This window comes from Cygnus olor, chromosome 4, assembly GCF_009769625.2.
Source record: "Cygnus olor isolate bCygOlo1 chromosome 4, bCygOlo1.pri.v2, whole genome shotgun sequence".
Taxonomy (NCBI): domain Eukaryota; kingdom Metazoa; phylum Chordata; class Aves; order Anseriformes; family Anatidae; genus Cygnus; species Cygnus olor.
In genome coordinates, this window is record NC_049172.1 from 24313964 (window position 1) to 24329771 (window position 15808).

Consider the following 15808-nt stretch of genomic DNA (forward strand, 5'->3'; position numbering starts at 1 on the left):
GCAAACCCTTTCTACAGGAGAGTGGCCACATCCACATGAACTAAAACACAACTTTGTGTCTCCACTAGGCCTCACGTTGTACCCATGAGGTTATTATATATTGTTACATTGCATGCTAAATGTCTGTAAAATGAGGGTATAAAACTTGCTGGGACTTTCTGATGGAATTTTATGAAGAGTTGCATAGAAAAGGAGCCAAACTTGGTGCACTTTCCTCAATTCTGCTACTTAGGAAGCATTCAATTCTGGTGTTAGCTGCCTGCTGGCTGAAACCACAATAAAACCCAACGTTTACAGACTCAGGCATTGAATGTATATGCATTTTTCTATTGCAATTATAAGGGTTTTATTTCAATATGAAAATATAAATCATCATATTAAAAAACGAAACAAAACAAAACAAAAAACCCACAGAGATATATTATACTTGCCTGATATAGTTAATTGATTTGGTTGTCCCTACCTATAAGATTTTCTTTTATTCTTGTTGATAAATCCTCATGCTTCAGTTGTTACCTTACTCTTCTATATCTCTTTGTGTTTATTAAGTTATGTAGCTAAATATGAATGTGACCAAAACATTTCTTAATCTTTCTGCCTGGCCTTTTTTCATTTAAATTCTTCCTTAGTTAGCAATCTTGTCTGTATTTCTGACTTGGAAGCCATCTACAAGTCAGACCTCACAACACAGCTGTAGATGAAGAAAAGAAAATCTAAAAATCTGTGCTGGAAAGGAGGGCACGAAGAAGGTCTGGAATATGTGTCCCTTCCTTAAATTCTTTCCTTGCTTGCCCCTCCTTCCTAGTGCTGCCCATTTTTCTGTTGATTCCATTTTCTTTTGTCAGCCTCACATTGCCAGCATGCAAAGGTAGTTTTTTTTTGAAACAATTCTATTTTCTCTGTTCCATATTGCTTTGTAGAGCCATAAGCTGTCAGGTGCCTTGGGTGTTTTCAAGATACAGAACTATAAAAATTAGAGATGTGTCAAAAGAAAAGCCTTTCTTCTCACCTTTGTCTCTGAGACAAATTTGTAAAGTTTAGTATTCATTGTTTTGCATTACTCTGATATCGATACTAAAAAAACTTGATACATAAAATAGAAAAAGAAATAGAATTCTATGCTGAACATCTGTTTCCTTTACACTGTTCTCCAGAGACTGCTCCATGCTGCTGTCAAACTTGCTAGAATCTCCAACGTTTGTCCTTGGTCTTAATTTACCAAAGCTGAATCTAACAGAACTGTGTACAAAGCGTTTAAAGCAGCCCCTTAAATCTGAAAATCTGCTGCACTACTTAATGTATGACACAAAGGTATTTGAGGACATTTCAATTCGAGGTTTCTTAGTACTTTGAAAAGTACTAAAATATTTCAAATTCTTGCTTTAGGTAATCATGTATGACTCACACTATCCACAAAGATAAGAACTTCTAGTAAGAGTCCTATTTTTAGATGACCCTAAGATGCACTTGTGATGATATAAGAAATTGAGAGAGTATGTTGCAGCATTACAGAAGGAAATACATATTTTTATGAAAAACGTTATCGGCTTTGTTGTGCCACTGGGCTTTAAAATATGTGATTTAATGTTAGCATATAAAAAATTAATGGTAACTGGAATCTGGGCTATTCCAAAAAGTATTTTTGAAAGCTCCAATTGTTCTTTTTTTTTTTTTTTTTTTTTCCGTTATTCATTTTAGTGCAATTTATTTAATGGTTCATTTCATACGAGTCAAAACTTCTCTTTGTCCTAACACTAGAAAAATGTCAAGCTCCTTATTTTCCACATTTACAAAGTGCACTACCCTGAACAGCATCTTAAATTTGTTTGTTTAATGAAATCAGGGTAATCTGAAATGTAAATTATTAAACTGAGTAGTTTAGCTAATAAGCTAAGAGAAGTGTCCAATTGTGAATTCTTTCTTTTTGGAGAAGGAAATTACACTGAGAAAAGCAGAAATGTATTTAGTTATTAAATAATGTTATAATTTAATGAAATATGAAACTTAAATATGAAAGTATGCAAAATCATAAGTTGGTTTTCTCAATATTAAGTTCTCTGTTTGCTCATGTGCTTAATGTCTTTCTTGTGTTTGTGATTTGCTAGGGTTTTCTTTTTCTTTGTTTTGTTTTATAGTCTGATATTGAAGTAATTTGTCTCAACTGGGGATTAAGGGACAACAGTAATTTCACAAATGAAATTACTTTTTTATATAAAATATTTGTGTTGCTGTTGTCTGCTGCTGATAATCTAAGCATATGTGTTAGCATCTATTGCACTCTATTCTGTGCAACTACCTTACAGTCATAGTTCTCTGCTGTAGTTTCAAGTTCTCTGTGGTGTTAGATATTTTAATGTTAGCAAACCTTAAACTAACATCTGTGTATTTTCATGCCAGTGACCTAAGGAGCACATAAAAACTTATAGATCATACTTTATGACATTGTCATAATGGAATTTATTGCTTAGATTTTTGGAATCCTTATTTGCCTTTTCAGTGGTGAAACTATTAGATTTTTTTTTTTAAAAAGAGATATGTATAAAAGATTTGTTCAACCTAAAAGCAACGGAATGAATGAGAAACAGACATGAATTTCTCTTAGTATATACAATTACATTAAATTACTAAATTTTGAAGTTATCCACAAAAGCTTTCATTTTCTGCCCATTTTAAACTATTTTTTTTCCTACAAACCCTCTGTATATTTCCATTTCTCATGATTTAAAGGTGTGGCATCTAAAGTTCGGATGCTCTGACTGTATGTGCAGTGTGACATATGACTAGCTGATGATACTGATTAATGGCTCACTTCTTAAAATTTACCAGTGCATAACTACAACAAGTGGAATGTGTAGATTTCTCCATTCCATTTACAATAAAAAAAAAGGAATTTGATTTTTTTTCACATTTTCCATGAGAATATAAAAATATTCAAATTGTTATTATATTTCTAAATTGCTATAGAAAGGAACTGAACATTTTCTTAAAAAAATTGCATTCTAAGAAATTCAAATTAAATGTATTGAGCTATATGCCTACCTATTTACTTATTGTCTATTTTGTTAGCTAACAGCTTGAACCTGTTACATGTATTTGCAGATCAGTGATGGGTCAGTAGACATCTTTTTGCAAGGGAGTTAGTTAGCATGTTTTGCACAGGAAGTTTATGTATTACTGTTGCGAATATGTAAAACAATGAAAAAACTGTTAAGAAAGATTTCTCACCTCAAGCTTTTAGAGAAAAAGAAGTAAAAATTTTAAGTCTGGTGATTTTTTTCCTTTGATACATTTTAAGTGAACCAATATCAATTATGTCTTTCCATTTTTCTTTTGAGATCGGTGGCCAACTGCACTGTTGCTATCAAACCCAAATCAATTAAAAGGTAAGTAAAATTTGTACCTTAAGTTGCTTCCAAGACTTATTGCCTTACTATGTCATATAAAATACTTTTCAAGTATTCAGTCTATGTTGCTTTTAAATACTATCATGTTTTGTGATACCTGTATTTCTTAACCTGTTTAAGGCATGTCTTGTGTTATGTTTTCTATGATGTCAAAGCTGCTGTTATTAGTTCTCTCTAATTTCTGTTTTTACAAGGAGATGTTTAAAAAGTTTTAGAGTTCAATATAACATCTGGCAACTGTTGTGCATCTGAAAACATGAACAGAATGTATTTGGTGACCTGCCTGTGAAAACAGCAAAACACCATCTGCAGTGTGCAAAAACATTTGCTCTTTCATCCGTAGCAACAAGTAGCATCAGACACATTGGTTTTTAACAGCCCTCAAAGCAGGGAAAGGGGAAGTATTTGAGGAATGATTTTTTAAGTTTGGGAATTTGATGAACAGAGATATCAAGCAATATTTGTTTGTTACTTTCAATAAATATTGTCTTGGTTTATTATTTTCTCTGATTATAAAATAAACCGTATGTATTCACTTGGTTCCTGCCTGAAGTCTCATTCTTACGACAGTCTGTTTATTTGACAGGGTTTTGACACCTCAGTATTTTTTGAGTAGACCTATTCAACTAATTAGCAACCTATCAATAATTTTTTCTTCCTAGTCTTGTGATAGCAGGTAATTACAATATCCCAAATCTCAATCCTGCATAGTTCTATCAAACTGAATAGTAGATTTGTGAATCTAAAGCATGAGTATTGAAATTAATGGGATTTCCTCACTAACAAGGCTCTTTTGAGGCTTAAATTTAGAACAGACAAATACCTTTGAGAATTAGGATCTTTTCAAATTTGCAATAAAAATACTGTTTATTTTCAGATCATTAAAATATTTAATTGTGAGTTTCAGAGAGTGTCGATAGCCAATTTATGGGGAAAAAAAATCTGATACTGCAGAGCCCAAGGGATGATGGCCTCTGTACAAGGTTTGTTTAGCTCTGTTCCACTTCCTTCACTTGAAACAAAACAAAAAAGGGAAAGAGAGTAGAGGCTGATTACTGATGAAAGACTAGGTGTTAGGCGATACTGTAACTTTTTTTACTACTTGCATTAAAAGCATAACCAATATCATTAGAAGGCATCTGTGAAACTCTGAGTCTTGTCGACAGTTCAAAAGCTCCAAACTAAAAGCCGTGAACAAGGATCCCATCAGAATTTGCTGGATACCACACAAGGAGTTTACCCGGATTTCCTTCAATTACAGCAAAGCCCAAATAAGCCAGACAGAATCTGTGCATATATTTTTGAAAAACACTAGTGTCAGTGGTTATTGAACATCTTGTGTATGATGAGTAAACAGCCTAGAAATTTAAAAAGTACTCATATCTTCTTGCTTCATCTTATTTTGCCAAATTTAAGTCAAGGCTGAGTTCTAACAACCACTATGGTAAAGGCATATGAACCAATGCCTTTTGTACACATTTTTTAAATTTTTGTAGGTGATTGCTGAAACAACAAGCAATGCTTGATTGTTTTTGATTGCTTTTTTTTCTTAAATAAAATATGTTTATAAATTGAACAAAATTGAAAAGAATATTTCCGATGATACTTTTAGTACTGGTAAATTTCACTTGAATTTTGCTTGACTCTGTGTATGTTTTTCCATTCATAAAGTGAGAGCAAAGGAGCTATAATTGTTAAAGATTTTTTTTTAATATATTTTTTTTTATTTTTTAACAAATTCCATGACATCAAAGGATTTAATAGTTTGGATGATAAATATCGTGGTTACTCGTGCGATTCTATCAAGTCTTAAGCTTTCATTATACAATATCACAAATTTTAAATATTGCAATGATTTTCACAATTCTTAATTTCTTTATTCATTTAAAATGTAATTTTATTCTAGGTTTATTAGTAGCAGTGCTATTATATTGCATTGTCATCCAATCAGCTGTGTATTTTCAAATAAGAGTTGATGATTTAAAAGAAAGTCTAGTGAAGAGAGGTTTTTCTTGTCTATAACATATTCTGGAAGGAGATTATGAATGGAGTTCTTTACCTGGATTACATATAGCACAATAGAAGCTAATCACCAAATCTAGAATGCCACCATGTGATACTTTCTCTTACAGATTCCTATAAGAATCTATTAGGGGAGGTATTTTGTGAACAATCTGCCAAACAGAAGGAAGCAAATTAGCAGGTTTAGTTGGTTAGTTTTACTAACAAAACTATAGCTGCTAATTTACAGGTCCTCAAGCAGAATGGGAAAATACAAGTATGTTCTATCTCCGATTTCTGAGAATTTGAAGGTGAAAGGTTTTGTAGCTGTTCTTTTTAATATCAGTAGACTACTTTTTTTTTTTAATGCTGATGGAGTTGAGGACCTTGATTACTCTCTCTTCTTATTCCATTTTGTAACACAACAATATGTTACTTTTAAAAACTGGTGGACTGTTTTAATGTTTCTCTTAAAAATTGCAAACTATTCTTCTGTTCATGTTTGTCTTGTGAGAACAGGACACAGTTCTCAATCAGAAATGACTTACTGGTAGGTATACCCATAAGTCTAACACACATAGGTCTATCGTCTGTAACATAAACCATGAAGTGGGGCTTGGGGTGGGAAGGTAAGGGAGGATGATGAAAACTGAATGTCTTGAAATTTTCTAATACTGTCTACAGTTAAGCTATATGGATATGCACTCATAGCACTTACACTACTAATGACATTTCTTGAGTAGAAAGTGGACAGTCCTATGAGTTCAAGAGACTGGATAAACTAGTAATGAGACAGGGAATATTGATGCCTGGAATGGTAGTTTGTCAGTAAAGGGTTGGGATGGGGTTTGTGTGAATGGAAAGACAAAGTCAGATAAAAGCAGCCTGAAGGAGAGCACAAGAAGGGGGTCGGGGGGTGGGTAGGAGAAAATTGAAGAGCTTGAAAGGCAAAAATAAGGTATTAACATATTTTCTTACACTTGATTCTGTGCAATGCATTATATCATATGCATTGCTACAAAGTGAAATGAAGGCTGATGTGTTTTTCCCACTGCCATTGTATTTTTATGTAAGTACAACAAATCTTGCTTTGCTACCAGTCTCATTCTATTAGCAGTTTATATTTCTCCATAGTGTCTGATTTAATAGGAAAATCATTTCGTCTCCCTCTCACTGTCTCCAAAGATATCTTGTTTACAATGATAGTAATATTTCTTTGAAAAGTATGCGTAACTGGAGCAAATGTTTGTGTCTAGTTAGAATGTCTGAGTGGATTTACATACAGTGTGATTGCTATGAGGTGGTTGTAAAAAACATGAAACTATCTTGTTCACAGTCTGTTGCCTGACATAATTTTTCTTCTTATCACTGGATATGACTAGTGATATCACTGGATATCACTGTGAAATACATGCTTTATGATCTATGTTATCCGATGTCACACATTTCCTTGTTTCCACTTTTAGACTATTAAATGAACCTTAGCATCAAATGCATCCTTTACCAAGCAGGAAAAAGGACTCCTTTTTTGATACTTGCAACTCCATTCTTCTGTCTCCATTACAGACTTGAATCAGTCTGTTTTATTATTATTATTAATTGTTATTAATAATAATAATAATTATTATTATTATTTATATACTGAGATTCTTATAGCCAGCTTAATCTAAAAGCTAGATACAAAATAAATGGGATTCCTGACTGTCAGTACAGAAATAAAAATGCTGTATCATAACCACATCTCTTGCCTGTTCCTAAAGGAGGCTTTTGTGTAGACTTCAAGAGGACGGAATTTCAGCTAGGCTGCTACAGCAGCTCAGCTCTGAGGGAGCAATGCTGAAACAGAAGTGATACAGACAGATGTTCCTCATTTCATATTGCTTTCATTGCTAGATCTGGTGCATACAGTGTTAAATCTTTCATTCATATGCTGGATTACGACCATGATTTCCAGACATCAGCAATTCATCAAATCATTGCTCGTATGGAATTACCATTTGCCACCTCCTTAAATGACAACTCTCAAAGAGCGGAGGTAGCTTATTATGGAGGAGGACCTGTAGAAATGTTTGAACTGTTTATCAGCTGAGTGAAGATTACTCTGATTGAATCTTAAATAGCTGCAAAAAGTTACATTTGGGAGTTTTTGCAGACTGTTCCTTTCTTCTTAATGACTGTGTCTTTCTGCTGCTATAAATATATTGGTATATTATATAAGCAGGATAAGAAAAATATCCATACCAATGGGTGGGCGTGAGAGCTTAACCACTCAGGAGATGGATGATAAGAACAGTTCAGTGCACTAACTCTATAGCATTTTGCAGTGTAGGTAATTGGGTGACTCTTATTTCTTATTAGCGTAGAGAACTACAGAGAGTTATTTTAACCTTGCAGCTTGCAGCCCAAAGGCTCTGTCAACAAGATATTTAGTTATTTTTTCCTTCATCTTGGATTACTTCATCCAGTTACAGTGTGTACAGTGCGTCCTCTTGTATTTTACTGAAGAGTTTCAAAGTTCTAACTGAAGTGTTTCTAAGGAAGGACTTTAGAAGGACTTTCCTTTGATCTAACTTTCAATGATAACAGGATAAGGAAAAAATACCTGGTCTATAAATATGTTTGAAAAAGGATATCAACTAAATCTTAGCTGTCACATGCATATGTTTATTGCATTTACTCTGGTGTCGAAAAGTTAATTGTTAAAGTTTTATAAGCACATTCATTTCCTTATACAGAAGTACATCTCATTGTTTTGCTTGCCAGAAAATTTACAGTCCCAAATGATCATATAGCCTGACAACATTTCTACTTGCTAAACTTCCTTACTGAAATATGTACACCCTTATATCCTACTGGAGATGCTGGAAGGCCTTGCTTGCCCTAGTCCCTTAGTTTAAAAACAAAACAAAAAAGCAATATGTGCTGGTTCTTCTGTTAAGAAATGTTGGGTTAAGTCATTCGTGAAGGAGCTATCATATCTCCTTTAACTTCCGCCACTGATTGCATACAGAGGATGAGAGTCTTTCTTTACACCTTGTTCAGACGTAGGCTGGCAAAACTCCCAGTGATTCCTCTTTATGCTGGAACAGGAATGTTTACACAGGCATATTAAATGAAAAACATATTCAAAAATACATTCTGTTATAATGATCCTACCAGAGAACAGAATGTTATATATATATAAAAAAAATGGTTATTGGTCTTGTTATAGCTGGAAAAATATCTCAAAAACAAAGGCAATGACAGATGAAGATTCACAAAATGTAAGTGTAGTCTATACCTTCCTCAGTACTATATATTCTCAATTTCTCTATAATATTCTATATTTACTAAGTTGTTTGTTGTATTTTTTTGATACAAAGTATTGACCTTTGCATGTATTTTTCTGTTATGTATGAATGTTTTAAATAATTTTCAAAGTATTATATGGAGAAGTGCAAAAAATAAAACAAATCCAGCTACCTATGGGTGTACAGGCCACTTGACACAGACCCTGTTTTTTTTTTTTTTTTTTTTTTTTCTGATTCTTGAATGGAATATCCTGGAATTCCAGTTTGTGCCTATTGCTTCTTGTCCTGCCACTGTGCACCACTGGGAAGAGTCTGAGACCACCTTCTTTACTAGCCTTCCTCTGCCCTCCCCCAATATTTTTACACATTGATAGGATTCCCCCAAGCATCTGCTTCCTGAGAATATTTTAAAAAATGTTTGTTACACTCAGAATTCTCTTTTGTGCAAGAAGGGGAGAACACCTTACACACTATGTCTAGACTAGACCAGTCTAGCTGGTCTAAACAGTCTAATCAAAACATTATTATTAACCCAGTTGCAATGTTACTAGGACTTTTAAGTTTTAAGGAAATGCAGTTAACATGAATATAACTTCTGAGTATCTACCCCCTTTCTGCTGTGTTTGCCTTCCTTCCACTGCCCCCCAGCTTCTGAGGTTGATGTCTTTGGTCTTTTGGCAAGGGTGTGGCATGTCAGCAGTGTCCTGTGTTCTTTTATAGGAGAACTTTGGTGTTGGTGGTTTCTTCATCCACATGCAAGAACCCACTTGAAGTCATTTTTACAAGTTGCTAACACACTTGCACTTTGCTGTCTCTTCCTTTGTTCAAAGCACCATGATGCATCCACATTTGCTATCTTTATATGTGTTAGATACTGTTTGTTCACTTTGTTATCCCCAGCACTGTTTTTGCTCATCTCCCAGGGCTGCATTTCTTTGATAACTAATAACTGACCGCTGCTGAGTAGCACAGGTGAGTTTATAGTCCTGGGGCCTCTGGTAGCATCCTGTGTCTGTACATTCAAGGCTCCTGCTATAATCCCATACCTATACTCAACTACATTGTGCTTTGTGCTGCAGTCAGAGGCAGTTAATACAATGCATAATAACTAGTTGCTATTACTTGCCATGTCCTAGAAACCCTGTGTTTAACGGTAGATGTTACACCATACACCTGTACAAAGCTAAGGACAAGTTAAAACAAATTTGGCAATAGTCACCAGTATTTTAGCTGCTATTACAAACTAAATCACAGCTCCAGGCAGGGTAAGACAAGCCCTGACAATATCTGACACATCCTGAGACCCAGATGAGTTCAATAACAAGCTGGTGGCCAGGTGCAAGCAATATTTACTGGAATACAAGGCCTCAAACCCCTTTCAGAACATCATTTTTCAGAAAAGCATATATACCTTTAAAAGAGGAAAATATAAAATATTTTGCTATTTTTCTTGCTTTCTCAGCTCTTGTCTTACAGCTTCCCACTTAATAACAAGGTTTGTTAGAAAGTAGAATAAAAACCTTTCATGTCAAGAAGTGACACCACTTATTGCTTTACTTTTGACTTTATCTGAAATCTGATTGAAATGTGGTTATCTCAGTGGTGACTTGATTTGTGTTACTGTCTTCCTTTTATACAAATTTAACTAATGTTAAAGCTATACTAGGTGCTTGGATTCTGTCTTTGTTCAATTAAATCAGCAACCAGTTAAGGTTGGATTTTAAAATTTTTTTTTGACTCTTGTTCTGTGAAGAGTAACCAAATGACTGTCATATCTGTCACTGATCATCTTTCCCTAATTTCCTGTAAATGATTCTGTCTCATGAAAGCGTACTGTTAAAACATTGCTCTGAAGAAAATTTATGTAAATTGCTAAATGTAAGGTAACATCACAAAAGCTCTGGCTATAGTTGTCACTGATTTCTTTCTTTTTTGACCATTGTATTTGCTAGTCAGCATACCCTTTGGACTTGTTTTGTTTTTTTGCCTACTTGTTTTTACATAATTTAAATTTTAATCACAGAATACATGTGGGAAGCAGAATATTAAAGGTCCTGAGGGTCCTGCCTCTATTATGCCTGTTGTGGAGCCCAGTTGTTAAAATAACTGTTGTTTCAAGTTAAGTGTTTTTTCATTGTTTGTTTTAAAGAGGGACATTAATAATTTAGAGTGACTATGAACAGAGGCAATACTGTGTGCATAGCTAGCATTTTTGGATCTCTCTTCTGTATCTTAAAGCTTTTTACTTGTCTTTAGTAACCCACATCATGTTGTTTTCCTTTAATTCCTTCATAACATATCTTTCTTCCCCTGTTGCCTATTCAGAATTTCTAATTTTTCATTTCCTCCTTGTGAAAAGGCATTTTTTTTCTAACTTTTTATACAGGGAAAAGATTATCTTCTTTTATCTTTTCTTTTTCTTTCTTATCTGGATGAAAAAGCAGAGCACTTTTGCTATATCAGGATGAAAATTTCTCTTGTTTTCTGCCATTTTTGGTGATACATTTGTGTTTAATTCCCCAAACTTAATAGGATCTTATGAATAGTTTGAGTATGAAGTATTTTAGGTCATTTTTATTTAATTATTATTATTATGTATATATATTTAGCAGCATAGGCTGGTTTTACTTCACTTATATCAAAATCATTTATACAACTTCTACATCTGACATCAGAGCTTTCTGTCAATAATATTTTCTTCTCTGGGTCTAAGACACTGTGTGACCTTCTGTTAATATAGCAGCAATGTATCTGCAGTGAAAGGGTCATAAAGATGTAGTGAATAAATTGGGAATAACAGCTGTGTAGAAATTGGTTGCCTAGGAGTAGAAAAGAACGCAGTTCCTAAGAGTAAGTGGTAAGATGTGTCTTGCTTTTATCTAACATGGAAAATCCTGATCAATAACTTTAAAGTTATATTACCATTGTATTCATCTAGTGTTCACAGGTAATAAATGAGTATTTTACATGTAGGAAGATATGTGTTTTCAGTCTTAGAGCAGAAAGATTACAAAAATAAGAAATGGAGTGGTACCTCTCTTGTCCTCCCTTTTGCATCCAAATACAGAAACAAACCAACAAGAACATAATAGCAACTATGCTGTGGCAAGAGATTTCAAGCCTGAATAGATGCTATATTATGTGTGTGCCATTTGTTGTGATATATGGAAATGTTCATTTTACAAGACAGTGGGGTTAGTCCCTGGTTAATATATTTTAATTTGGGGCTAACAACACATGAAACCTTACAGCTGTAGAGAATATTTAAGAGCTTGCTATGAATTGTAAAAAACATGATGTGTAATCACAAACTTTGGGGCTTATTTCCCTTCCTTAAAGGTTGCAGAGCAAGGAGGTGGACTCTGTTCTAATGTAATGATAGAAAACAGAGCAACAAACCAACGGATTCCCACTACCTTGGGTATGGGGCTGGTTCTGTGCATCTAAACCAGCCTGGCTGTTTTCTTTCTCATTGGATTGTTGATCATACGAACATAGAACATAAGTAGATCAGTTAAACAGACTCAGTTGTGAAAGGAGTCCCAGCTGTCAAGGGAATGCCAGTGGAGTTATTTGACTTTTGCACTCTTCAGGTGGCTGAAATCATTCTAGAATGTAGATTTACATTGCACTGTATCCTTTTAAGAAGCAGCATTTTAACTTCAGGTCAAGATTATGGTCTAGGGAAAGAATTCCCATTTTATCTTTATCCTGAAACGTTTAGTAACTATTTTTAGACTGATGCTCTATGAACTCCATATTGCTATTATAGCATATGTGCTGGCAACAGTTTCCTATATAATATCCACCTTGGTGAACGATCATTCCTTTTAACATTGCAAAGAGACATTTCTTGAGTTGCCTGATCATTTAACTATTTATATACTCACAGATAGACGTCACTTGTATTTGGGATATTGCAAACCTACTACATTAGGAGAAAATATGTAGGGACTCGGGGAAAAAAAAAAAGTGAATTTCAAACTTTCCCGTCCCGCTGATACAGAGGTTTTACCAACATAACTTTAATGCTATAAAGACATGATGGTGCCTCTAGCTATTTGAATAAAATTGGGGTGACTTAGGAATGTTATTTTAATGCTAGTAATTGTATTCATTTTTCAGGAAAAAAAAAAAGTCAGTTTTGAATGTGGGACATAATAGCATTTTATCACTACCTCCATGTTGGGTTTTAATTTTGAGGAATGGAGAATGGATGAGGAAAGAGAAGGGATCCTAACAGTTAAGAACAATCAAGATTCAATATTCTCTAACCATATATTAATATTTACAAAAAAATATTTCTATCAAGTAGAACAAAAATATTTTTGGCACTGAACTTTAAAGAAGAAACAAAGCCCCTTGCCATATGATGGGTTATCTGGAGGAAACAGCCCCATCAGGTGACCTCTTACTCAGAACATGAATCTTCTAAATAAGAAAGTTGTTTCAGGAAGAAGCTGCCTACTAAGGAGAATGGGATGATGAGACTAGGGGAAAAAAAAAAAAAAGACACACAAGAGGGTGCCAGAAGCATACAAGGTTATAGCTGTTCAAAGTTGCAGGCCTGAGTCAAAAGATAGTTCAGCAGTGGATGAAGCTACTGAGGCAGGGTGCTGGATCCATTTCTGAGCCGAGCTAATCCCTTTGTGGGTACACAGTGTGCTGGGGAAGTCCAACGACGTCTTTTGGTTTAATGAAGCTGACAGAAATTTATAAACAAATTGAATCACACTGGCAGATTCAAATATAGCACTACATCCTGTGTCTAGCTAAGAAGGCTTTTACTAGTTCAGTAAATGCAGCTTTTAAAGATAGGGATAGTGTGCAATGACTAAATCGAAAGTGTTTTGGAGAAATTTTATATAGTAACTTGTGCACCATTTGATATCTAATACTCTTGAAATCTGGATGTAATACCAAACAGATACATTATATAAATTCTCTTGGAAACAGCATCATCCTGTTAAGTACTGAAGAGTAAGGACAGGATTCCCTATTTCAATGTGCCATAATACTGGTTGCTGTGTGATTCTAGATTCAGATCAGAGACACCCCTACCTTCCCCCTGGCCCCATCCCCCACTTCAGGAACAATATTTTTGGATTTTTCAGAATTTTAAAAAGTAAAAAGGAAAAAATGGTCCATTTTAAAGAAACCCTGTGAGACAAGGAATTAAAACAGGAATTTCAAAAAGTGGATTTTTTATGAATGTCATTACTTAATGAATCAATGAGTGTTTTAAAATTTTAATATTCAGGGAAGCTGGTAGGGGTGGGTTTTATTCCTTTTTGTGTGTGCATGTCACAAAATACAGTTACACAGACACACACCTGGCTGAACGGTAGTTATCTGAAAAATTAATACGTGTATATAGATAAAATCTATCACAGGGATTTCCATGAAGTAATGTTTGTGTGACCTGAATGAAACAAAGTAATATGCTGTCAGTTTCAAAGTGATGTAAGCTTAAAAACTTGACAGTGTAGCTGCTCTGGCCTTTATGTTTTTATTTTGGAGAGATCAAATTTGAAAAAGGTGATTTCAGAAGATAACGATCTATTTTTCCAGAAGGAAGTTCACAAACCACAAAATATAGGTGTAGAATGTGGCACTGGGGAGAGAACAATGGTGGAGATTGAAGAATTTTGAGACAGAAATTAATACTGAGCATTGTTTTGTAGAAGAGCTAACTCAGGTCAGGAAAACTGGACGGGGATCTGGAGAGTGAGAGCGAGGATAATTGGAGAGAAATATGGAATTCACTCTGAGCAGGATCATCCAAGGCATCAAGAAAAATGTAAACAATGATCATCAATTTGAATTGACTTTATTTAAGAATACATGGTGAAAGAATTTAGCCTGTAGCTTTGTAATATACATTCTATATGCTCTGTGCATTTTCACACAGAATCACATTGACCCTGGGATCACTGAGAGAGGCAGTGAATATGAAGCATGAAACAGCAGTAAGTCAAAATGTAGTCAAGGGTCAGCCATTCAAGATCCAAGAGGAAATGTGGAAGTCAACTCACTAAACATTATCAATCTAAAGGAAGTCTATACTCAAGCCAGAATAGGATGCCTCTGGGTTTGCCTAGTCATAACTGAGTATTTGCTTTCCTTATAGGCTCTGCTGTACCAATGCCTTTTCTGATCTTCATTTGAAGTGACAAGCATCAATGTTACTTCAGGACACTGTAGTTCAGATTTTGTGGATCTTTGAAAATCTGAGTCTCAACTCAAGCAACAATGTTTGACGTATGTTCATCCCTAATGAAATCAAAACTGAGTTGACCTGATATGGACTGACTCTAAATGAATCAGAAGCATAAAAGTTTGGAGTAAGACCTAATTATTTTCAAAAAATATTTCCCACTTGTAATCTTATTTGTAATCCTAGCTGTATTAATCTTTATGGTGATGAAATGTAATGAAACAGCAAATGTTTTTTATGTGGACTTCTGTGCTAATTAATGTGATAATGGTGGTTCTCACAATATATAGATAGTTCATCAAACTACTAAAACCAGCACTTCACATTAACTGTAAATTGTTTAAAATACTCCTTGGCTTTCAAAGACCCTGGATACATTTTGTCGTCAATTCCAAAAAATCTGTTTATGAACATTCACAAGTATCTAATCTATTTTAAATGTGTGACTGTCACTAAATAGGACATACTGATGTGTTTTCATTCTCCAACAACTTAATTTAAACATCTAATCCCTGAACACAGACAGTGTAAGCAGGAAGGGAAGCGTTATTTGTGTCATGGGAGAAGATAGATAATAAATCCATGCTTTCTGACTGAAACCAAAACAAACCAACAACCAAAAAAAAAAAAACCAACAACAACAACAAACTTTCAGATAGCAGATATTCAAATGCCTATTGTACTTTTTGATCTTTTGTGATTAGCTTTTGCATTGTGTCCCGTGAACTGAATATTTTCTTTTTACACTTATGGGAAAGTAATAAAATTGCTACATACCAAAACATTCAGAAAATTCAATTTCCATAAGACGTGATTTCTTAAAAACACAGTGAAAACTCTCAGATGTCCTATTTTGTCTATCTTTTAATAAAATTTCAGTGCAAAATTTTTAAAAC

General features: G+C 34.3%; 1 long non-coding RNA gene across 1 annotated transcript; it reads left to right on the forward strand.

The window, feature by feature from the left end:
* The first annotated feature begins 511 nt into the window (after window positions 1-511).
* LOC121069930 lies at window positions 512-15689 on the forward strand. The gene is made up of 3 exons (XR_005819766.1): window positions 512-749; window positions 3336-3383; window positions 14826-15689. It is a non-coding gene; the product is annotated as an uncharacterized LOC121069930 (long non-coding RNA).
* Window positions 15690-15808: the final 119 nt, after the last annotated feature.